The sequence below is a fragment of the Trachypithecus francoisi genome, unplaced genomic scaffold (genome assembly GCF_009764315.1).
Source record: "Trachypithecus francoisi isolate TF-2019V2 unplaced genomic scaffold, Tfra_2.0 Lachesis_group11, whole genome shotgun sequence".
Taxonomy (NCBI): domain Eukaryota; kingdom Metazoa; phylum Chordata; class Mammalia; order Primates; family Cercopithecidae; genus Trachypithecus; species Trachypithecus francoisi.
The window spans coordinates 50,522,583-50,548,391 of record NW_022681456.1 but is presented as its reverse complement, the minus strand read 5'-3'; the positions used below and the strand labels follow the sequence as shown (position 1 = coordinate 50,548,391).

At 38.0% G+C, this 25,809-nt stretch overlaps 1 protein-coding gene across 2 annotated transcripts in view; it reads left to right on the top strand.

The window, feature by feature from the left end:
* The window catches only part of TMTC2 (transmembrane O-mannosyltransferase targeting cadherins 2), a 445,065-nt gene that overhangs the window by 416,132 nt on the left and 3,124 nt on the right, over positions 1–25,809 (top strand). The gene's annotated exons all lie outside the window — the stretch shown is intronic.

Genomic DNA, 25,809 nt, shown 5'->3' with positions numbered 1-25,809 from the left:
TGGCAGAAGGTAAAGCAGGAGCAGGAGAGAGTGAGAGTGAGGGAGGAGATGCCTCACACTTAAACAACCAGATGTCACAAGTACACATGATTGCAGGGACAGCACCGAGCCATGAGGGATCCACCCCCATTTCCCAAACACCTCCCACCATTAGGGATTACATTTCAACATGAGATTTAGTGAGACAAATATCCAAACTGTAGTATTCTGCCTCTGGGTCCCCCAAATTTCATGTCCTTCTCACACTGCGAAATATAATCATGTTCTCAACAGTCCCCAAAAATCTTTAACACATTCCAGCTTAACTCAAAAGTCTACAATCCATAATCTCATCTGACATCAGTCAAATCTCTTCCACCAATAAGTCTGTAAAATAAAAATAAAAAAAAAGCTAGTTACTTCCAAGTAAAATAAAAAACAAGTAGTTACTCCCTTGTATAGTTTTCTGTACAAAGGAAGTATAGGCATTGCATAAACATTCCCATTCCAAAAAAGAGAAATCAGTCAAATGAAAGGGACTACAGGCCCCATGCAAGTTCAGACCCCAGCAGGGCAGTGATCAAATCTTAAAGCTCCAAAATAATCTCCTGTGACTGCATGTCCCACATCCAGGGCACACTGGTGCAAAGGATGAGTTCCCAAGGCCTTATGCAGCTCTGCCCCAGAGGCTGCTCTCACAGGTCTTTGAGTACCTGTGCCTTTCTGAGGCCCAGAGTGCAATCTCCTGGTAGATCTACCATTCTAGGGTCTAGAAGGCAGTGATCTCCGTCCCATAGCTCCACTAGGCAGTGCCCTGTGGGGGATTCTATGCAGAGGCTCCAACCCCACATTTCCCCTTGGTACTACTCTAGTAGAGGTTCTCTGTAAGGGCCCCACCCCTGCAGCAGGCTTCTGCCTGGGCATCCAGGCTTTCTCATATATCATCTGAAATCTAGGTGCAGGCTGCCAAGCTTTCCCTCCTGAACTCTGCTTCCCTGCAGGCTTAACACTATGTGGATGCTGCCAAAACTTACAGCTTGCATTCGCCAAAGTAACAGCTTAAGCTGTACCAGGGCCCCTTTGAGCAATGACTGGAGCCAGGGCAGCCAGGATGCAAGGAGCAGTCTCCCATGGCTGCTCAGGGCAATGAGGTCCTGGGCATGGCTCTTGAACCCATTCTGTCCTCCTAGAATTATGAGCCTGTGATGAGAGGAGCTGCTGTGAAGGTCTCTTTTCCCCAGTATTTTGGATATTAGCATTTGGCTGCCATTTGGTTCTGCAAATATCTCTAGCAAGTGGTTGCTGCACAGTCTGCTTGAATTTCTCTCCCCAAAAAGCTTTTTCTTTCTCTGCCACGTGGCCAGCCTACAGAATGTCCAAACTTTTATGCTCTGCTTCCTCTTTAAATGTAACTTCCAACTTTATGTCATTTCTTCACTCCTGTAGGCTGTCAGAAGCAGCCAGACCACTGCTTGAACACTTTACTGCTTAGAAATTTCTTCTGCCAAATATCCTAGGTCCTAATTCTGAAGTTCAAATTTCACAGAACTCTAGTACATGGACACACTACCGTCATAACAATGGTGACCTTTGCTCCAGTTCCCATAAGTTCCTTATTTACATCTGAGGCCTCAGCAGCCTGAACTTCACGGTCCATATTACCATCAGCACTTTGATCACAATCATTTAACAAGTTTCTAAGTAATTCCCAACTTTCCTTTATCTTCCTGTCTTTTCTGAACCCTCCAAACTCTTCCAACCTCTCTCCATTACCAAGTTTCAAAGCTGCTTCCATATTTTCAGGTACCTTTATAGCAACGCCCCATTCCTTATTACCAATTTTCTGTGTTAGGCTATTCTTGCATTGCTGTAAAGAAATACCTGAGACTGGCTGATTCATAAATAAGAGTTTTAATTGACTCACAGTTCTGCAGGCTGTACAGAAGCATGGTACTGGCATCTGCTCAGCTTCTTGGGAGGTCTCCAGGAACTTTTTCTCATAGCAGAAGATGAAGCAGGAGTTGGGACTTCACATGGTGAAAGCATGGGTAGGAAAGAGTGACAGGGAGGTGCCACCCACTTGAACAAGCAGATCTTGGAAGTACTCACTATTGCAAGGACACCACCAAGCCATGAGGAATCCATTCCACGACCCAAACACCACCCACCAGGCCCCACCTCTAACACTGGGAATTACATTTCAACATGAGATTTGGGTGGGGACAAATATCCAAACTATATCTAGGCGGTAGTACTCTCTGGCTTTTTGCAAAGGCAGGTGCAAACCCTACTAAGAGAAAAGTACCCCCAATTTAAGCCTGTTGAATTCCTCAGAGTAAGATCAAGCAATTTGTTAAAGAAAACACGGACATCACAAGACCCAAGGAAGTAATCACCGTGAATGGGAATCAGCAGAAATAAAAAGTTTAGCCCTCTAAAGCCTACAGATACTGAAATTAGCAGAAACAGAATATGGAATAGCATTGTGTGAAATATTTAAGAAACAGATAATAGAATTATCTTGAAAGGACCAATATTGTTGAAATCAAAACTCAATTAAATAGGTAAGTCACAAATGAGAATATCAGATATATCTGAGCAAATTTCTTGGGAGGCTACACAGTGAAGGAAAATCAAGAATTTGAAAGAGAAGTTAAGGAAACAATGTAAAAAGATCTACTGTCTATTTACAGACCCTAAGTATAAAATAGTGAATATCTAGGAATTTTCTAGGATAGTTAAAAGATACACAGCTTGGGAGGCCGAGGCAGGCAGATCACCTGAGGTCAGGAGTTCGAGACCAGCCTGACCAACATGGTGAAACCCCATCTTCACTAAAAATACAAAATTAGCTGGGCGTGGTGGTGCATGCCTGTAATCCCAGCTACTCGGGAGGCTGAGGCAAAAGAATCACTTGAACCCAGGAGGCGGAGATTGCAATGAACTGAGATCACGCCATTGCACTCCAGCTTGGGCAACAAGAGCGAAACTCTCTCCAAAAAAAAGAAACACAGCACAGTACACACACACACACAAGAGATACACACCAAATTGAATAAATAAATGGAAATACTGTGTCCTACCATGAATTACTGTCTGTCAACTGCAATACCAAAGACAAAGATGATAACCTAAAACCAGCCAGAGAGAAAAGAAAACTAGCCTGTGAAGAAATGCAGTTCAGTCAAGCACATATTAAATGCACAACAATGAAAGATAGAAGACAATGGAATAATCACTTTAAGCTGTTAAAAAAAATGTCTGTAATACTCTCTTAACATTTATCTTTCAAAATGATGGTGAAATACTTTTTAGATAATCAAAAACTGAAAAATATTGCCACAGCCTGCCTTTTACTGAAGAAATCTCTAAAGCATATACTTTGTGTAGAATAAAAATAACTCCAGAAGGGGTTAAGATGTGACATGAAACGGTGTGCAAACAAAACAGTAAACTAATGATATAAATGTAAATAAACCTTGTATGATCTGATGACAGGGATAGTGTTTTGTGTGGTTAATATTAGGGCAGAAGATGATATAGGCATCTTGCCAGAAATACAATGTTCAGTATCCCCCTTTGAGTGAGGATGTGTGACTCAGGGGAATTTTTTCTCTGAGCATGTGGAACTTTGGACTCAATGCTGACAGGGAAGCTCAGTGGAAGTATGATCTTACAATAGAATATTTGTAAATGTAAATCTCTGTGATATCAGATATATCTAAGTCTGATAGTAACAAATGCCTTAGTCCATTTTCTGTTGCTGTAACGGGATACCACAACCTGGGTAATTTATAAAGAGAAGAGATTTATTTCTTACAGTTCTGGAAGTTGAAAAGTACAAGGGCATGATGCTGGTGCTGGTATCTGCTCGGCTTCTGGTGCAGGTCTGCTTGCTGCATCATAACATGGCAGGGGGTATCATTTGGTGAGACAGAGGAAATGTGCTAGCTCAAGTCACTTTTCTTCCCTTTAAAAAGGAATTAATCCCCTCATGGGACCCCGACCTTGATCACCTTATCTCAGTTACCTCCCAAAGACCCCATCTCCAATCAACATATTAATTTAGGGATTTAGTTTCCAGCACATGAAATTTAGAGGACACTTTCAACCCATAGCAACAGTTGTGTATATAAGTAAAGATGGATAATAAAAAATCATAAATTTCATACCTGTGAACATATCATGTGACTCCAAACTAATCATTGTCGATAACTTGTATCTACCTATGCACGTCTTTTTCTGTTCCTTCCTTATGACCCCCCCATGCCCACAAGAGATAATTACTATTTAAATCACCACACTGAATTTTGAAGTTTAGTCTTTGATATGATTTGGATTTGTGTCCCTGTCCAAATCTCATGTTGAATTGGAATTCCCAATGTTGGAGGAGGGGCCCAGTGTGAGGTGACTGAATCAAGGGGATGCATTTCCCCCCTTGCTGTTCTTGTGATAGTCAGGAGATATGGTTGTTTAAAAGTGTGTAGAACCTCTCGCTTCTGTTCTTCCTCCTGCTCTGGCCATGTAAGACATGCCTGCTTCCCCTTTGCCTTCTTGTCATGTTTGTGTTTCCTGAGGCCTCCCCAGCCATACTTTTTGTACAGCCTATAGAACCATGAACCAATTAAGCCTCTGTTTTTAATTGTCCAGTCTCAGTTCTTTATGGCAATGGGAGAATGGACTAATACAGTCTTTAAATGAAAAGTCATACTACTAATCATTAATTACACAGTTCTTTTAATTTACTTGATTTATATGTTAATTATTTATTTATTAAATTCTAATGAATAGACACCAAGTAAAAACGTGATCAATATTAGTTTTAGCTAACCACTAAAGTACAGGGAAAATTGACGTTATAAAATGTGAACCTTGGGAGGCCGAGGCAGGCTTATCACGAGGTCAAGAGATCACGACTATCCTGGCCAACATGGCAAAACCCCATCTCTACTAAAAATACAAAAATTAGCTTTATAGCTTTCCATTTTCATTTCGACCCACTCAGACATTTTATGTCCCCAAACCTGCTCTTACTAAAGTTACTAGACTGACTAGTAAGTACAACATTCAGCATCATTCAATCCATTTGTTCTCAGTTCTAATTTTATTTTTCCTGTCAGCAACATTTGACACAGATGATTACTCATTCCTCCCTCCTGGAAGCATTTTTTTCCCTTAGTTTCCAGAAACTTCCCTCCTTTACGACCACCTAACTATGGTACCTCTTGTGCTTTACCCCCTTGGCTGGTTCTTCTCCATCAATTCAATGTCTTTAACCTGGGAATTCTCTTTAACCCACTTTATACCCTTCCTTTCTTTGTTTTTTTGTTTTTACATTAGAATGTATCACAATATAAAATGTCACATATTTTGCTTATTTCGTTTTGTTTCTTATCTATGTCTTACAAATATAGGCTCCATAAGACTGGAGTGTTTGACTCTATTACATACTGCTGGATCAATAGATACTCAGTAATTATATCATGAATGAATGAGTGAGTGAACAAATTACATTTAAAAAAGAAAAATTAAGAATATTGGGTATTATTGATGGGACAAACTCTATTTTATTTAAAAAATTATAATCAGAGAACCACAGGAGAGATACCATTTTAACTATTTACATTCTACAAAATGCTCCTTCAAGCCTGGAAAACATGGCAAAACCTCGTCTCTAAAAAAAAAAAAAAAATCCAGGTACGGTGGCACATGCCAGTGGTCCCAGCTACTCAGGATGCTGAGGGAGGAGGATTGCTTGAGCCCGGGAGGAGGAGGTTGCAGTGAGCCAAGATCATACCACTGCACTCCAACCTAGGTAACAGAGTGAGACCCTGTCTTAAAAAAAAAAAAAAAATACTCCTTCACTGAGTTTCTTATTAAAATTTTCATCTTACTTGGTTTTTATTCCATTTTTATAAATTTCGTTTTCGGCTCCCCTAAATCCTATTTACATATTCTATAGTAAGAGATACCTCAGTGTATCAATCCATTGCTTCCTCTCCCTCCGTGGACAGATTTTAGGGTTGAATAGACCTGTAGACTTAGCCACATGTACCCCTGCATCTCCGCTGGAGGTTGCTGCTGCAAGAGAGCCTGCTCATTTAGCATCCAAGACTTCATTTTCCAGGAAATTGCCATTTAATTTCTACATCTCTTGGATGAACCAAAGAAGTTAACAAAGTTTTTAAACTTCTGTCTTTGACTGAAGTAAATAAAAGTGTCAAATTATAGGCGTTAGAGCATAGCTTAATTTCCATCAGCCATTTCAAGACACTGCAATTGGATTTCATTACTATATGCAATGGACATTAAGCATTTATGAGATAAATGGCCTACAGTTTAATTAGATAGTAAAGTATTCATAAGATACTTAAAGAATAACTAATGTGTAATAGCAGAAAAGGATCTTGCCTCTGGTTTCTTACGTAAAAGAATTGAAAAGATGTCCCTTCTTTGTACTTCTAGAGAAGTGTTTTTTGTTCTGCTTGTTCAGACGTGAATCATAGGCAGAGGTGACATGTGGCCAAGCTTCAGTATAGTCGAATATTAGATCACTATTTCAAGGTTGTTACATTGCCAATACAAAAGTATGTTTTTTTGTTTTTGAGTAGGTAAAAACATGATTTTGTGATTTTGTAAACATGTTTGACACCTACCATATAATCATTACGATCCCCCAACTTGGTATTACAGATGAGTCTAAAAGAAATCAGAGTGCCATCTGAGAATTAACCATTGGGTTTGAAATAATTTACTTTGTTCTGTCTTATTTTTCAAACTTGGTTTTGGTTGTTATTTGTGAGTATGGTTGAATAAGTATGCGATAAATACATTCGAGGCCAACAGTTGCTTGGGCTCTAGGTCTGTGTGATTGCTTTATTGATTACTGGTTACTTGCTTGCTTCCTTCTTTATATGAACAGGGTAGAACAAGGAAGGGAGACAGGAAGGTAAAGACATAAGGTTTTCAAAAATAGGGCTGCTCAGAGAAGAAATAAGACATTGGTAGATTAGGTAAAAGCTATGTAAATTCTGAATTATATAAAAATTTGGAAGCTGTTACTCAGAAAGTGTCATTGAGCCAGTCTTTAAAACCTTATAGATAAAAATGTGCTTCTTATCGATAAAAACTTTAGCTTGGGAGATGCTAGATGCAGTCTGATTGTGGCACTTTCAGATATTCTCAGAAAAAAAGGCAAAATGTGCAGTAGAATGGAGATATCTTGAGGATGATATGTGAACCTTTACTATGTGAGCAGCAGAAGTTCTACCATTAAACCTATCTTGATTTGCCGTGAGCTTAGAGACACAAGGCGTGTTTATTTACTTTTACATTTTCAGCAGTCATAACACCTTGGCAAGTGTCATGGCTTAGAGTACAGCATGGCTTCACCTTGATTGGTGTGTCCTGATGGAATATTTTATGAAATTATTATGTGTGAAGACCTCGCATCATTATTTTTCCATGCATGTATCAACGAAGTCTTGGCCCTATAAAAGTGCAAATAGAATGCCATGCATCAGTCAGTGTGTTTACATTTTACTTTTAGTCCCTGGAAAGATTCTAGTTTCTGGAGAAATTGCTGTGCTCCTGCCCGTTATGTTTGACCTGGTCATCCTAACTCAGAGCATTCAAAATACTTTCCACTTGCTGTGTGCATGAAGGCTGTGGTGAATTCACTCAGTGAAACATATTTCTTCATATTCATTCTGCAAGGGGACAGTTACTGCTTTCTAATGTCTTAGTGAAATGTGATTACTCTGAATGAAACTGTCACTCCTGCATTAATCCTGCTTTTTCATGCCATAGTCCCCATCTGCTTTGGAAGATGGAAAAAAAAATTGTCTCATGCATCTGCTATGGACTGAATGTTTGTGTTCCTCCAGAATTCATACACTGAAACCCTAATCCCTAATGTGATGGTATTTGGAGTTGAGGCCTTTGGGAGGTAATTAGAGTAGGTTAGCTCATGAGGGTGGAGTGCTCAAGATGCGAGTAAATCCCTTATTAAAAATAATAATAATAATAAAAGGAGACATAGGGAGTCTTTCTCTGTCTGCACACACCAAGGAAGGCCATGCGAAAACATAATCAGGAAGAAGACCGTCACCAAGAAGCAGACTGTGCTAGCACCTGATCTCAGGCTTCCAGACTCCAGGTACTGTGAGAAATACATGTTTGTTGTTAAAGCCACCCAGTTTTGAATCTCTGTTATAGCAGCCAGAACTCACTGGGAAACCATCTTTAGAATATATATGCCTAACCCTAAATTTTCATTTAAATCTACTATTTGAAGTCTCTGACATCCTCATTTCCATGATTTTTAAAACTGAGTATTTTTAATAAATCCTATTTAGAAAAAGCTGTAATTTTCACAATGTATAAACTAGTATCTCTCAGTTGATCTCCATCAGACAGCTATTTATTGGCAAACACAGACATTAATTAGAAAAGTGATATACATAGGTTAAAAACATTCTTCTGAATTTGATTGTTGTGGCATCTGTTGAGTCTTTACCCCAGTATGTCTTTGCTTGTGTCCATATACACTGCAGTACGTCTATACCTCTTGCCGTCTTCATATATATATATATATATTTCTGATATATGTGTGTGTATGTATATGTGTATATAGTTATATATATGTAAATATGTATGTACACATATATATCAGATCCATTTGTGTAGCAAAAAGTCTAGGGGAAAAAATGAGTCTCTGCTTGTATCTTCCATGACAATTGAGTTTTTAAATATTATAAGCACAAATCTCAAATTTCAACGTATCTCTGAAATGTATTTTAACAACAACATGATTATTCCAGTGACAGGTTCCAATTCCTTGGGATGAGCAGTCATGTCTTACATATTTTTAAACTCATGCCTCACACATACACAGTTGGATGGGCTGTACAGCTGGAAACCCTTCTGTGTAATATGATTATGATTGAGAAAGCATGCACATGTTCCTCCTTCCCCTTCATGCTAAAAACAAACAAAGTGTAGAATGAATTAACGTTGCTTAAATCATATTTCAAATAGAAACAGGCAAGGAATTTGGTTCAAAGGAAAAGAAAAAAGATATTGTGTGATTTTGTAGCAGCTATCTACATTAGTAAGGGCAGACAGCTCTTGGTGTTTCAGAGATAGATGATGATTGCCTATTGTGCATATTCTTTTCCAAATTTCTTAAATTCTACTTATTTTTATCCTTTTTCTACTCTATATGTACTTTGAGACATCAGATATTTTCTTATGTAGAACTTTTATTCAGCAGTTTTACTTCACATGATGAGCTGCGTGCTTATTGCAAACTAAGATGGGGTACTGATTGCATATTATAAAAACTAAGTGAAACTTAGGTAGCCTCAGATCTAGGTTTTCCTTTTTTAATTTTTTTTTTGTTTGTTTCCATAGGTTATTGGGGGAATGGGTGGTGTTTTGTTACATGAGTAAGATTTCAGTGGTAATTTGTGAGATTTTGGTGCAATCATCACCTGGACATATACACTGTACCCTATTGTAGTTTATTTTCTTTTTGTTGTTGTTGTTGTTTGAGACAAGTCTCACTCTGTTGACCAAGCTGGAGTGCAGTGGCACGATCTCGGCTCACTGCAACCTCTACCTCCCGGGTTCAAGCAATTATCCTGCCTCAGCCTCCCAAGTAGCTGGGACTACAAGCACGTGCCACCATGCCTGGCTAATTTTTGTATTTTTAGTAGAAACAGGATTTCAATGTGTTTGCCAGGCTGGTTTCAAACTCCTGACCTCATGATGTGCCTGACTCGGCCTTCCTATTTATAATCTTTTATCCTTCACCCCCTTCCCACCCTTTCCTCCTGAATCCTCGAAGTCTATTGTGTCATTCTTATGCTTTTGCATCCTCATAGCTTAGCTCCCACTTATGAGTGAGACATACGATGTTTGGTTTTCCATTCCTGAGTTACTTCACTTAGAATAATAGCCTCCAATCTCATTCAGGTTGTGGCAAATGCCATTAATTCATTCCTTTTTATGGCTGAGTAGTATTCCATTGTGTGTATACATATATATATACCACCGTTTCTTTATCCACTCGTTGATTGATAGGCATTTGGGTTGGTTCCATGTTTTTGCAATTGCAAATTGTGCTGCTGTAAACATGCATGTGCAAATATCTTTTCCATATAATGATTTCTTTTCCTCTGGGCAGATACCCAGTAGTGGGAATGCTGGATCAAATGGTAGATCTACTTTTAGTTCTTTAAGGAATCTCTACACTGTTTTTCATAGTAGTTGTACTAGTTTATATTCCCACTAGCAATGTAGGAGTGTTCCCTGTTCATCACATCCATGCCAATATCTACTATATTGTGATTTTTTTACTATGGCCATTCTTGCAGGAGTAAGGTGGTATCTCATGTGGCTTTGGTTTGCATTTCCCTGAATATTAGTGATGTTGAGCATTTTTTCGTATGTTTGTTGGCCATTTGTTTATCTTCTTTTGAGAATTGTCTATTCATGTCCTTAGCCCACTTTTTGATGGGATTTTTTTTTCTTGTTTGAGTTCATTGTAGAGTCTGGATATTGGTCCTTTGTCAGATGTATAGATTGTGAAAATTTTCTCCCACTCTGTGGATTGTCTGTTTACTCTGCTGTTACTTTTGCTGTGCAAAAGCTCTTTAATGTAATTAAGTTCCAGCTATTTATCTTCATTCTTATTGCATTTGCTTTTGGGCTCTTGGTCATGAAATCCTTACCTAAACCAATGTCTAGAAGGGTTTTCCTGGTGTTCTCTTCTAGAATTTTTATAGTTTCAGGTCTTAGGTTTAAGTCATTATCCATGTTGAGTTGATTTTTGTGTCAGATGAGAGATGAGGATCCAGTTTTATTCTCTTACTTGTGGCTAGCCAGTTATCCCAGCACCATTTGTTGAACAGGGTGTTCTTTCCCCAGTTTGTTTTTGTTTGCTTTGTCTGTTTCATTGACACAAGATAAAGAGGGAACCCTCCCTAATTCATTCTATAAAACCAGCATCACCCTAATACCAAAACCAGGAAAGGACATAACCAAAAAAGAAAACTACAGACTGATATCCCTGATGAACACAGATGCTAAAATCTTTAACAAAATACTAGCTAACCGAATCCAACAACATACCGAAAAGATAATTCACTATGATCAAGTAGGTTTCATTTCAGGGATGCAGGGATGGTTTAACATATGCAAGTCAATAACTTTATTTAGTTATTCTGTTTCATTGATCTATGTGCCTGTTTTTATACCAGTACCACACTATTTTGGTGACTATGGCCTCATAGTATACCTTGAAATCAGGTAGCGTGATGCCTCCAGATTTGTTCTTTTTGCTTAGTCTTGCTTTGGCTATGCGGGCTCTTTTTTGGTTCCCTTGAGTTTTAGATTTGTTTTTTCTAATTCTGTGAAGAATGATGGTATTTTCATGGGGTTGCTTTGAATTTGTAGATTGCTTTTGTCAGTATGGTCATTTTAACAATATTGATTCTACCCATCCATGAGCATGAGACGTATTTCCACTTGTTTGTGTCGTCTATGATTTCTTGCAGCAGTGTTTTGTAGTTTTCTTTGTAGAGGTCCTTCACCTCCTTGGTTAGGTATATTCCTAAGTATTTTATGTATGTATGTATTTATTTTGTAAAAGGGGTTGAGTTCTTGATTTGATTCTCAGCTTGGTCACTGTTTGTGTAAAGAAGAGCTACTGATTTGTGTACATTAATTTTGTATCCAGAAACTTTGCTGAATTATTTTATCAGTTTTAGGAGCTTTCCAGAGGAGTCTTTAGGGTTTTCTAGGTGTGCAGTCATATCATCAGCAAACAGCAACAGTTTGACTTCCTCTTTACCAGTTTGGATGCCCTTTATTTCCTTCTCTTGTCTGATTGCTCTGGCTAGGACTTCCAGTACTGTGTTAAAGAGGAGTGCTGAGAGTTGGCATCCTTGTCTTATTTCAGTTCTCAGAGGCAATGCTTTCAAGGTTTCCCCATTCAATATTACGTTGCCTGTGGGTTTGTCATAGATGACTTTTACTACATTGAGGTATGTCCTTTGTATGCCGATTTTGCTTAGGGTTTTAATCATAAAGTGATGCTGGATTTTGTTGAATGCTTTTTCTGCATATGTTAAGATGATCACGTGATTTTTGTTTTTAATTCTGTTTATGTGGTGTATCACATTTATTGACTTGCATATGTGAAACCATCCCTGCATCCCTGAAATGAAACCTACTTGATCATAGTGAATTATCCTTTTGATATGTTATTGGATTTGGTTAGCTAGTATTTTGTTAAGGATTTTGGCATCTATGTTCATCAGGGATGTCAGTCTGTAGTTTTCTTTTTTGGTTATATCCTTTCCTGGTTTTGGTATTAAAGTGATACTGGCTTCATAGAATGAACTAGGGAGGTTTCCCTCTTTCTCTTTCTTGTGTCAATAGGATTGGTACCAGACTTTCTTTCAATGTCTGGTAGAATTCTGATGTGAATTAGTCTGTACCTGGACTTTTTTGTTGTTGTTGGTAATCAATTACCATTTCAATCTCACTGCTTGTTATTGGTCTGTTCAGGGTGTCTATTTCTTCCTGATTTAAGCTAGGAGGGCTGTATCTTTCCAGGAATTTATCCATCTCTTCTAGGTTTTCTAGTTTATGTGCATAAAGGTGTTCATAGTAGCCCTGAATGATCTTTTGTATTTCTGTGGTGTCAGTTGTAATATCTTCTGTTTCATTTCTTATTGAGCCTATTTGGATTTTCTCTTTTCTTGGTTAATCTTGCTAATGGTCTATCAATTTTATGTATCTTTTCAAAGAACCAGCATTCTGTTTCATTTATCTTTTGTATTTTTTTGTTTCAATTTCATTTAGTTCTGCTCTGATCTTGGTTATTTCCTTTCTTCTACTGGGTTTGGGTTTGGTTTGTCCTTGTTTCTCTAGTTCCTTGAGGTGTGACCTTAGATTGTCTGCCTGTGCTCTTTCAGAGTTCTTGATATAAGTGTTTAGGGATATGAACTTTCCTGTTAGCAGCACCTTTGCTGTATCCCAGAGGTTTTGATAAGTTGTGTCACTATTGTTGTTCAGTTCGAAGAACTTTTTAAATTTTTATCTTGATTTCATTTTTAACTCAGTCATCATCCAAGATCAGGTTATTTAATTTCCATGTATTTGCATGGTTCTGAAAGTTCCTTTTGGAGTTGATTTCCAGCTTTATTCCACTCTGGTGTTGAGAGAGTGCTTGATATAATTTCAATTTTCTTAAATTTATTGAGGCTCATTTTGTGGGCTATCATATGGTCTATCTTGGAGAAAGTTCTATGCACTGTTGAATACAATGTATTCTGCGACTGTTGGATGGAATGTTCTGTATATATCTGTTAAGTCCATTTGTTCCAAGGTATAGTTTAAATCCTTTGTTTCTTCATTGACCTTCTGTCTTGATGACCTGTCTAGTGCTGTCATTGGAGTACAGAAGTCCTCTACTATTATTGTGTTACTGTCTATCTCATTTCTCAGGTCTAGTAGTAATCGTTTTATAAATGTGGGAGCTCCAGTGTAAGTGCGTATATGTTTAGGACTGTGATATTTTTCTGTTGGACAAGGCTTTTTATCATTATATAATGTCTCTCTTTGTATTATTTAACTGCTGTTCTTTAAAGGTTATTTTGTCTGATTTAAGTATAGCCACTTGTGCTTACTTTTCGTGTCCATTTGCTTAAAATGTCTTTTTCTACCTTTTTACCTTAAGTTTATGTGAGATCTTATGTGTTACATGAGTCTCTTGAAGGCAGCAGATAGTTGGCTGGTGAATTCTTACCCATTCTGCAATTCTGTATGTTTTAAGTGGAGCATTTAGGCCATTTACCTTCAACGTTAGTATTGAGATGTGAGGTACCGTTCCATTCATCGTGCTATTTGTTGCCTGCATACTTTGTTTTTGCTTTTTAACTTGTATTTTTGTTTTATAGGTTCTGTGAGATTTATGCTTTAAAGAGGTTCTGGGTTTTTTGTTTGTTTGTTTTTCTGGTGTGTTTTCAGCATTTGTTTCAAGATTTAGATTTCCCTTTAGCAGTTCTTGTAGTGGTGGCTTGGTAGTGGTGAATTCTCTCAGCATTTGTCTGTCTGAAAAAGACTGTATCTTTCCTTCATAGATAAATCTTAGTTTCACTAGATACAAAATTCTTAGCTGATAATCGTTTTGTTTGAGGAGGCTAAAGCTAGGGCCCCAAGCCTTTCTAGCTTGTAGGGCTTCTGCTGGGAAATCTGCTGTTAATCTGATAGGTTTTCCTTTATAGGTTACCTGGTACATTTGTCTCACAGCTCTTAAGATTCTTTCCTTCCTTTAACTTTGGATAACCTGATGACAGTGAGCCTAGGTGATGATCTGTTTGCAATGAATTTCCCAGGTGTTCTTTGTGCTTCTTGTATTTGGTTGTCTGGGGTCTCTAGCAAGTCCAGGGAAGTTTTCCTTGACTATTCCCCCAAATATGTTTTCCAAACTTTTAGATTTATCTTATTCCTCAAAAACGCTGATTATTCTTAGGTTTGACCATTTACCATAATCCCAGACTTCTCAGAGGCTTTGTTCATATTTTCTTACTCTTTTTTCTTTGTCTTTGTTGGATAGTGTTAATTTGAAGACCTTGTCTTCGAGTTCTGAATTTCTTTCTTCTACTTGTTCAGTTCTATTGTTGAGACTTTCCAGAGCATTTTGCATTTCTATAAGTATGTCCATTGTTTCCTGAAGTTTGTATTGTTCTTTATTTATACTATTTCATTGAATGTTTATCCCTTCACTTCTTGTATCATTTTTGTTAATTTCCTTACTTTGGGCTTCATTTTTTCTGGTGCCTCCCTAATTAGCTTAATAACGTTATCCTGAATTCTTTTTCAGGCAAATCAGGGATTTCTTCTTGGTTTGGATCCATTGCTGGTGAACTAGTGTGATTTATTTGGGGGGATGTTAAAGAACCTTGTTTTGTCATATTAACAGAATTGGTTTTCTGGTTCCTTCTCATTTGAGTAGGCTCTATCAGAGGGAAGGTCTAGGGCTGAAGGCTATGGCTCAGACTCCTTTGTCCCATGGTGTGTTCCCTTGATGTAATACTCTCCTACTTTTCCTATGGATGTGGCTTCTTGTGAGCTGAGTTGTAGTGATTGTTATCTCTTTTCTGGATCTAGCCACCTAGCAAGTCTACCAGGCTCTGTGCTGGTACTGAGGGTTGTCTGCACAGCATCTTATGATGTGAACAATCTGTGGGTCTCTCAGCTGTGGAAACCAGCACCTGTTCTGGTGGAAGTGGCAGGGGTTTGAAATGGACTTTTTGAGTGTTCTTAGCTTTGGTGGTTTAATGCACTCTTTTTGTGCTGGTTGGCCTCCTGCTGGGATGTGGCACTTTCCAGAGAGCATCAGCTATGGTAGTACGGGTAGGAACAGGTGGTGGGTGGGGCCCTAGAACTCTTAAGAGTATATGCCCTTTGTCTTCAGTTACCAGGGTGGGTAGGGAAGGACTGTTGGTTGGAGGCAGGGCTAGGCGTGTCTGAGCTCAGACTCTCCTTGGGCGGGTATTGCTGTGACTGCTGTGGGGGATGGGGATGAGGTTCCCAGGTCAATGGAGTTATGTTCTTAAGAGGATTATGGCTGTCCCTGCTGTGTCATGCAGGTTGTCAGGGAAGTGGGGGAAAGCTGCCAGTCCCAGGCCTCACCCAGCTCCCACACACTCCGAAGGGCCATCTCCCACCATGCCCCTACCGATAGCACCAAGTCTGTTTCCAGGCAGTGGGTGAGCAGGCCTGAGCACTTACCCCATGCTACCCGCTCCCAGCTATGAAAGCAAGTGTCGCCAAGTCTGTTTCCAGGCAGTGGGCAAGCAGAGCTGAGCACTTACCCCATGCTATCTGCTCCCAGCTATGAAAGCAAGTGTTGCTTTCCTTCTTCCCCCGCCTATGGAGTCTGCACACGGGATTCATGCCCTCCCCCAAGTTCTAGCCAGGAGACTTCTTGATCCGTTCAAGTTGTTACAAAGTTCAGCTGGAGATTTCCTTCTCCCTGGGGCCTTTTCCCAGTGCCTCTGGCCACCCTCCTGAAGGACCCGTGTGAGGCCAGGCAGAGATGGCTTGCTGCGGAACCCAGCGAGCGCACAGAGCTTTTTCTGCTGCTTCCTCTAGACCTGTATTTCACTCAGCTCTCTAAATTGACTCAGCTCCAGGTAAGGTCACAATCTTCTCCCATAATGTAGATTTTCATTTTTGCCAGTGGGGGTGTGTGTCTGGGGGCAGATGACCTCCTTTTCCCACTTGCACAGTTTGGACACTTACAGTATCTAGGGTGTCTCCTGTGTCCTGCGGGAGCAATCCCCTTCCTTCAGAGGGTATGTGGGTCCTCTTGGATTTCCTGACTTATTCCTGCAGTTGTTCTGGAGCAAAAATTCAGCATGGAGCCTCCACGTGCTGCTCTGTCTGTCCAAATCAGAGCTGCAATCTAGTCCTGCCTCCTGTATGCCATGATCTCTCACAGTTTTCTAGGTTTTGCATTTGAGTCATGTGAAAGATGTTCCTGTGACATTAAAGATATCAAGAAACCCAGCTTTGAAAATAGGATCGTCTTCACTGAAGAATAATTTCTGGGGTAATATTCTTAAGTTAGTAGATGCCCTTTAAAATCTCTTAGAAATCACCACCACCTTTGAAATTGCTCTGTTACAATCACTGCTTCCTCTTCCCCCAAACCAAAACTGTTAGCATTTTGATAGCCATAGAAATGTATGACACCCAACACTGCGACAATCACACCCATCATAAAAGTTAAATGAACATTCTCGTAACACCCACTGGGACGAGGCAGACGTAGGAGGGAAGGATTGAGCACACAGGATGAAATGTGTCTCTGACAAATTGAAAGTACTCCCTTTATACACCATTGTTGTCTTAGTTGTCATCTGTATCTGTTTTGTTTTATTCAAAGCCATTTCAAAAGCACAAATACTGTGTTGAAACTGAGAATCAAAATGAATCATTTCTATGATCTGTCAGAATTTGCCTTGCCATTGCTAGATTTTCTGTGTTGTTTTCCCTTGCTATGTCTCCAATTTTGTAAACCTTTTTGATTTATTCAAAATATGACTGTAGTCAAAATAAGACTACAAAGAACTATCATTTCTGAATTGGGAGTGTTGCGTTGCTTATGAGGTTTTGTTTTATGATAGCCTTTTGTGAAGATCGTTTATTTAATTGTATTAATCTTGCATTTGAAGTAAGGATTTATTTTTCCATTTTGGTTGGTGCCAGAAGGGTTAACATCATCATTATCACTGCTGACAGCTTAATCTCCAAATTAATTGAAATTGAGACTCCCCTCTATTGGGGTGACTCTTCACTCCTGGCTCTGCTCTCAGCAGTCTGCTAAAAATGTGTTTTAAAGTAACATTTTTATGCTACTATTGATTTTGATGCTACCCACCAATTTCAAAAGTTCATGTTATATTCTCATTCTGGGAGTCTAAGAGACCTGAAGCAACCTGACAATTCATGTTGTCTAATATTTTCATACCCGTAAGGAAATAATATCCTCTCTCCCCCACAGCTCAGTCTTAGTATCTCCTTTGTAGACACACCTGATTCTTCCTTTGGAGTAGTAGAATTTGTTTTCACTCACTGGACTGTGAACTCCTTGAGGGCAGTGAATCCGTCCTCTGTGCAGTCCTCTTCTATACTGCTTACGTCGATGCATGGATAACAGTGAATCCGTCCTCTGTGCAGTCCTCTTCTATACTGCTTACGTCGATGCATGGATAACAGTGAATCCGTCCTCTGTGCAGTCCTCTTCTATACTGCTTACGTCGATGCATGGATAACAGTGAATCCATCCTCTGTGCAGTCCTCTTCTATACTGCTTACATCGATGCATGGATAACAGTTTCACCTCCCTCTTTCAGTCTGAAAGGCATAAATGAGACCATGAAGTTACACCTCGTAATAGGTTGTAGTAAATGCCAACTATGCACTTAAAATTGTTTCAAGCTACATACAGACTAAAAATATATATTGCTTTTGTTCACTGCATATCCATTGTCTGGCAGAGCACATATAATAAGTGGTCAATAAATATTTGTTAAATTACATTGAGATTGGTGTAGAATTTACCTCTCCTACATCAGGTTTTTCTGCTAGCACATACAAATTTGTCTTCTTTCAGCAAACATCCATTGAGAGTTTATTTTATATGCCAAAGCCTAGCACTAGCAGTATAAAGACAATTAGGATAAATTCACTGGCTTTTTCATCTTCCAGCAAAGAAGACAGACACTTATAACAAGTAGCTATAATTCACTCTGGTAAGTGTAGCAATTAATGCATGTAGACAGTACTATGGGATCATAAAGAAATAAGCCATGAGTAAGAAATTGTTAAAATCTTTTTTTTTTTAAATGAGCAGAAGTTTGTCAGAGAGGGTGGAAGAAGGACTTTGTCAGTAGAGCAGTCTACAATAAGGAACGAATGCTCAAAAGAGCCCATGACAGAAACAGAAGTTTCAGGTGGCTCAGGCACAATGTACATTGAGAGAATGTTTTGGATGTCAGCTAAAAATGGGGCTTGTTAGTACTGGCTGAAGGGTTTGGATCCTTTTCTATAGGCATAAATCAGAACCTTGGAAACATGATTTGCATTTTAGAAAGACAAATATTAGATGGGAGATAGATTGGAATAAGAAGAAACTGAAGATAGGGAGAATTATAGGAGGCTAATGGAAGTAAAGGAGTGGGATGAGATGCTGAATTTACATGGTGCCAGTAGAAATGGACGGTAGTAAAGAGAGGTAAAATATGAAACATATTGTTCATCTTAAATGTTTTTGTTGTCCCTGGAAAAGGAACTAAGAAGAAAACAAGGATTCTGGATACAGAAAGGCTATAAAGGTTATTCTGCATGCTGGTTAGCTAGGAGCTGCTGTCCTCCCTTACACATTCATCCGGGATTTCCCATGGTTAACGTTGAGACATCCATGGAGATCCCACTGCCTCTCCCGGAGGTCTACTGTCTGGCTGCCCAGATTTCTATCATTACCTTGAGTGAACTTATATCAAAGATTCTCCATTTTGTTTATAACAGATTTTTCATTTTAGAAGTAGTGGCTATCTGGTTCCCACTGTTGAGAAGCAACAAGGAAGGCAGTCCTATTTAAGACCACTTTTGAGGTAGTTGGGGCTCTGTGCTCCTACCTTTCAGATATTACCATGTAGGTGATATTTTATACGATGTTAGGTTATTATCTTACTTTGTACAAATGTTAAGAACAGGTGGGTCACCAAAGAGGAAATATAAAAAGCTTACAACCTTATGAAAATGTTATTAGCCTCTCTAGTAATCAGGGAAAAGAAATTAAGTGCATAGAATGATACAGATTGAGTATCCATCCAAAGTGTTTGGGACCAGAAATCCCAGTCTCAGATTTTAGCTTTTTCACATTTTGGAATATCTGCATTATACTTTTACTAGTTGAGAATCGAAAATCTGAAATTTGAAATGCATTTTATTTGAGCATTATGTCTGCATTCCAACAGTTTTAGATTTTGAAGGATTTCAGATTGCAGATTTTCAGATTTGGGATAGCCAGTTCACACTATTTTGCAACTTTCAATTCAAGAAAACTTTAAAAATTAGACAATGCCAAGTATTATTAAGGATATAAAACAAAGGGACCCCTGTTATATGTTGGTAGTAATGCATTTTGATACAACCACTTTGAAAAGCAATTTGGTAATAGCTAACAAAGTCAAAGATCCCGTGATCCCACAATTCTATTCCTAAAAACTCTTCCCTAAGTGTAGGTAGACATATGTACAAGAATTGATGGCAGCCCTCTTTTAAAGAGTCTGTATTCCATCATTAAGGGAAGGTATTCAGTGTAATTAATGTGAAGGAACAAATCTTACATATATCAAGATGTCTAAGTCTGAAAAATAAAATGTTGAACAAAATTTCAAGTTTCAAACAGGTGTTTGGCAAGATGGCATTCCAAGATGGATGATGCCTAATATATAAAATTAAAACTTATAAATAATATTTACATTTGCTATGGGTACACAAATAGTAAAAGTGTGAAACGTGTACTGGACTGTTAAGTACCAATATCAGGATTGTAGTTTTCTCCTGGGGAAGGTCAGAAATAGGATAGGGAGAGAGATTTAGGGGCTCCAGTTGTATTTATAAAGTTATGTTGGTTAGGCAAGAATACAATGTTTGCTGTATTCTGTGAAATTTTGTATGACTAAAATATAATTAAAAACCTGCATATGGCTTTAGTCATATGCTTTATTCATTTTGTCAATCAGCCATCAATTTGTACAACTATCTATTCGTTTATTCTTTTATTTCTGTCGGAATTATTTTATTTAAGTAATCCAAAAAAAAGATGATAAGGGCCTGAACCAAGTTGGAAAAAAGGGGTAGGATATAATTCAAAGACAGATTGAAGAGCGATTTGGGGGTAAAGTTATCAAGACTTAACAATTGGATGTGAGTATGTATATGGGTGGAGGGGCAAGGAATCCAGGATAATGTATGTATTTTCTAGCTTGCATCAAATTAAGCATGCCAATGAAACAAAGGAGGAGAGTGATGTTGAAAGTGAAAGGAATAAGGTATTTAACATTCTTTTTTTTTTTTTTCCTGAAGCTTAACAGTTTATCTTAAAAACTTTAATTTATCCTGCCTAACACAGTGAAACTCCGTCTCTACTAAAAATACAAAAAAAAAAAAAAAAAAAAATTTGCCTGGCGTGGTGGCTTGTGTCTGTAATCCCAGGTACTCAGGAGGCTGAGGCAGGAGAATGGTATGAACCTGGGAGGCGGAGCTTGCAGTGAGCCGAGATCGCGCCCCTGCACTCCATCCTGGGCGAGAGTGAGGTTCTGTCTCAAAAAAAAAAAAAAGGAAAAAACACTTTAGTAATTATTTATTAAATAGCTGCCATGTATAAGGCACAAATAACTATAAAGAGATCCATTAAATGTATGCATAAATGCCTTTTCATTAATATGTTCCTTAAAATGTTCATACTATTCATTTTTAAGCATCATGGTACAGTTGCTGCTTCAGTAAATTCAATTGGGCAAGCAATTTCAACTGAAATACAGTTGAATGCCAGTATGCAGCCTTCATTAAGTTATTTGATAGCTACTTTAAAAAGAGTGAGGATCCATCAAAAAGTTCAGACTTCAAACTCATTTAAGTTTGCAAATTATATTCAGAAGCAAAGTTGAAGGTAGTTTATCTTGAAAATATCCCAAAGATGTGTTGTATATTAATTGAGTAATGACTAGGTCAGGCTAACTTCAGTCACTCTTTTTAAAAAGTTATTTAGTTTACATAACAATAAATCTGCAAGTCTGGATAATTTTAACATGCGTAAACCCTTTGAATGGAAACAAATTTATTTAAACAATCAGAAATATTGGTCTGTTATCTCTGTCTTCAACTTTCTCATAACTCCTCTTGCCTGTTGATTATCCTTCATGAAAGAGAAATGGCCATAGGGACCAATGGGGTACAAGAGAGCCCAACTGTTGCAGGGGTATCCAACTCCTGACTAACTAGAACATCTCAACCAAACCCTTTTCTCTTGTGTTTTGTTTTGTTCTGGGACCCACTCAGTTCATCCATTTAGAGTTCTGCATTACTCCTGATCCCAATAGAAACACGGATTTCCAACCCTAAATCACCATATAGTCTTGCTATTCCTCCTCTGTCATTTTCTTTCCAATCCTACATGATAAGCTTAGGCCAGAACAATGATTTTGTGTTCCAGTCCTGTGTGTTCGTGATACCCTGTGAGCTCAGCAACATTCCTTGAGAGTCTCAATGGCCTTAAACTAGAATCAGACCTCCATCCTCTTGCCTTTGCTCCACCCACCGCAGTATACATCCATTATTTTAAATTCTGCGTATTTCCTCCACAGTTGAAGAAATAAGCCAAAGACCACAGTAAAATAACAAAGAAGTCAGAATTCCCTAGAGACTTAAAAAAATGTATCATTTTCTGTTTCAGTATGGCTGCCAGTCAGCCCCTTTGATGTAAAGCATCTGTCCTCTTCAAGGAAACAAGGAATGTCTGGTTCTCCTTTCTAGCCTGTGAAGTGGGAGACGGTGTCATTTGTTGTACAGAACCAGGAGCCCCATGTTACTGGGCTGCAAGCTACTGACTGCTTTGGTTAACATGCTGAAAATTTCATCAGTCGTCTTTAATAAAAGACCATGTGTATAGGGAAAGACCTGAGCAGTTGTCATTGCGTTTCTCTTCCCCAGTCCGTGAGCTACAGCTGGCAGAGAGCAATGACGCCAGTATGTAATCAAACAGCCCGTTACCTGAAATTTTTGCATTTCAGTAGTATTAGAGTTAGATAGACTTTGAGTCTGTTTATAAAACTTCACGTGTGCTTATTTGGTTATCAAAAGGCTTTTCATACTTTCTCCTTTTGTCTAATAACATTTAGTTATTTATGGCTTTTGCTTAAAAAATAAAAAAAAGAAAAGATTATTTGAACATTTCCTGACTTAAATAATGAAATGACCAAGAGAAGAATTCTATTATGGGGGAGGATAGGCGTTCTATCCTCTGGTGTACTTTGTTCTACACATTATAACCTTTTATAGGAAATGTAATCCCAGAAGCTATGAAATGATATAATCTATGATCTAGAAATTACCTTTAGAACAGTGCTTCTCAAATTTTAATGAGCATACGAGGCACCTGGGATTCTTGTTAAAATTCAAATTCTGATTCAATAGGCGGGGCCTGAAATTCTGCATTTCTGTCAAGCTGCCAGGTGATGCTGATGCAACTCCCTGAGCTATATAATCTGTGTGCTCAGCTAGAAGACCTGAAGGAATTCAATCCAGTGGGCATTCATTAAACTTCCCTAGCACAGATGTAGAGGAGAGACATGACCGGCTTAAAAGAGAAAGCCCCTGTCTGAAGAGAGAAAACAACTAGGTTGTAAAAAGTTGAGTCTATACCCAGTCTTATTCATCAATGTTTAATAAACACATGAAATTTTGTATGTCAGAATAAACGTTGACACTTTCAAAGCAGTTATCTAGGGCGATGATACTTATTACGTATGTCACATTTTAGCATATCTGTATAAATTCCATGTTTCCTTCATTCAAGTAAGAAGCTATTGTGATGTTTTAAGCATTACATAATGCACATTTGTAGGTTTTTGAAATAAAAAATTTTATTTTACTAAAATAGCCATTTACATTCACACCAAAATGTTACAGCTGAACCTGACATGTATAGCTGCTTAAATATATTGAATGATATTCTTAAATATGCATATTTTTAGTTTCCATATATTTTTAGTCATTAGGGGAAGCAATTAATGAGTATATGTGGGCTTACCTGAGAGCTGTTATCCCATGGTAACTATTATTATTTTTGTTTAATGAGTAACACACTGGTGTGGATATGCAAAATTAAAGTTATTACAAAAAACCCATTACAATTAGCATGTAGAACTCATTCATCAGAACAGATTTAACTTCCTAGATGAGTTTTCTTAGACTAATATTAAAATACAAAATTTGTTTCATCATTCTGTGGTGGGTAGGTAACTCCATAAGTGTTTGAAGGACAGAGAAGCCTCAGGCTGCAATTTAGTAGTAATAGTAAAGTCTATTTGTGTGGCATGATCGACTTTACCATCCATTTTCACATCTACCTCTTACAGGTTTAACCTTTAAAAGGCTAGAAAGCTAGTAAACATGAAGCCAGTTCAGAAATCCTCAGTTTTTACATTCAGTGGTTGTTCAGGCACACTAACAAGGAGGTTCTACTTTGTGTTTTTGATACGATAAGGAAAAGGAAAGGAAAAAGACAATAATGTGGGTATTCTCATATGATATTTACAGCAACAAAATGCTGGCATCCCATTTGTAAAGGAAGCTGAGATCACGAGCTCTCACCCAACTTATTGAAGTGCCCGCGTCTCTGTCGTAGAGCTAGTATTTGAACCTACGCAGTCTGACTCCGTAACCTCTGAGTGTTTTTAATAATCCCTTTGAGTTGAAATAATAGATGCAGACACTATAGATGCAGACACTTTGGTAATAAAATGATTCAAGAAATAATGACTATCCCACAGAGCCATCTGTTTTCTCTCAACCTCATCACTGGGCCTCTTCCATTTCTGGTTAGTAAGGAACGGTCTCCAACAGTGGTTCTCCCTCCCTATTTCCACTCTTCCCACTCAGGATAGCAGGAAAGCTGAACATTGTATCTACTTAGCATCTTTAGTAATTTAGGCTGTGAGCACTCTTCACTATCAGTTTAGTGGCTGTTTATTGATAGTTGTGCTAAGCGCTGTGAGGGGACATAATTCAGAAATGTATCCAAGCTTCAAGGAACTCAGGATAATAACAGTGGTGTGATAACAAAGTTCTTTTAGGAAGACAGAGTAGGTGGTGTTATTTTCAGTTTCCATTGTGGAGCTTTTTACTGCCCATGTCATTTAGAGCTATGTTTATTTGGATTGGTGTTTAAAATTAGAAATTGACCATCTGTATTTTTCTTGATAAGTATGGAGTATTCCTGACCAAAAAGGTTTCTGAAGGTCAGGAATAGCTTATATTTGCAGCATTATTTTTGTAAAAGAGAAAATAATATAGAAAACTTTAAAAATAATGCCCAGTAGTTGAAGACTTAAGGAAATTTTAGTGTATATATCCAGAGACATATGTAGCCATTGAAATCAAAATTTTAAAGACTGCCCAACAACCTAAAAATGACAAACATGTATGTGCTAGACTTCAAGCAAAATGAGATAAGGAAAAGTGATCGTGATAGTTGTAGAGTATCTAATTTATACCTGTACTCTGCTCTGTATATTTGTTTAATTTTCTCATTGTGTCTTTCTAACAGCATGCAAAGAAGTTGATATTATTTCAGTATTTCACAAATGAAGGAAGGGCACAGATATGTTAGGGAATTTCACCAAGGTCATTGACAGTGGTTGAACAGGAACTTAAACCCAGATCTCTTAAAAATCCAAGTCCCCCAAGTCAATTTATTCTAAGCTATTCCACCCTCCCCTGTAGCCTTGCTTTGGGTTCAGAAATAATTAATTTTACAGTAAAGTGTCAAGTCAAAGGAATTCAGCTGAAAAGTACATGTCTTGTGAAAATACCAAATCTTAGAAACAACTGTGAATTATTTTGGACTGTAGCACAGAATTGAAGGACAATTAATAGTTGACACAATCAAATGAAAGTGTAATCATAGCATAAACACTTTATCTGATATTTGAAATATGCATTTGTATAACTGCCAAAATATTATCTGCTGTTAGCCAGAATGTTCCAGGGACAGGAGCAGAACAGCCTTTATTTATAAAGAGCAAGCAAAATATATTTTCCTTTGGGAAGGACTTTTGCTGTTTTTAACTAATGTCTGAGAATTTGGGGATGAAAATCTTTGTATTAAACTAGTGCAACACAACTCATGCCGTTTAAAGAACACTTTTTCCCCATGCGATAGCTTTGTATTGCCATTATTATGCATTACTGAAAATTCTATGAGAATTACTTAACTATTTTTAATAAGTAATATAAAATTTTTCTTAGAAAGGTTTCATTTTTCTCTGCCATATTTTATCTATTTGGATTTTTTGCTTCACTGTATGGTAAACATCATTAGAGGTTAAACACTGTTTGGCTTTTAAAAATAAAGACTTTATCTTGTTAAACTACTCAGATTTTTGCATTTTAGTGGTTGCATTTTAATTTTTTTCAGGATTTTTACCCAAAGACATCAGTAAAATTTCATAGTTTATT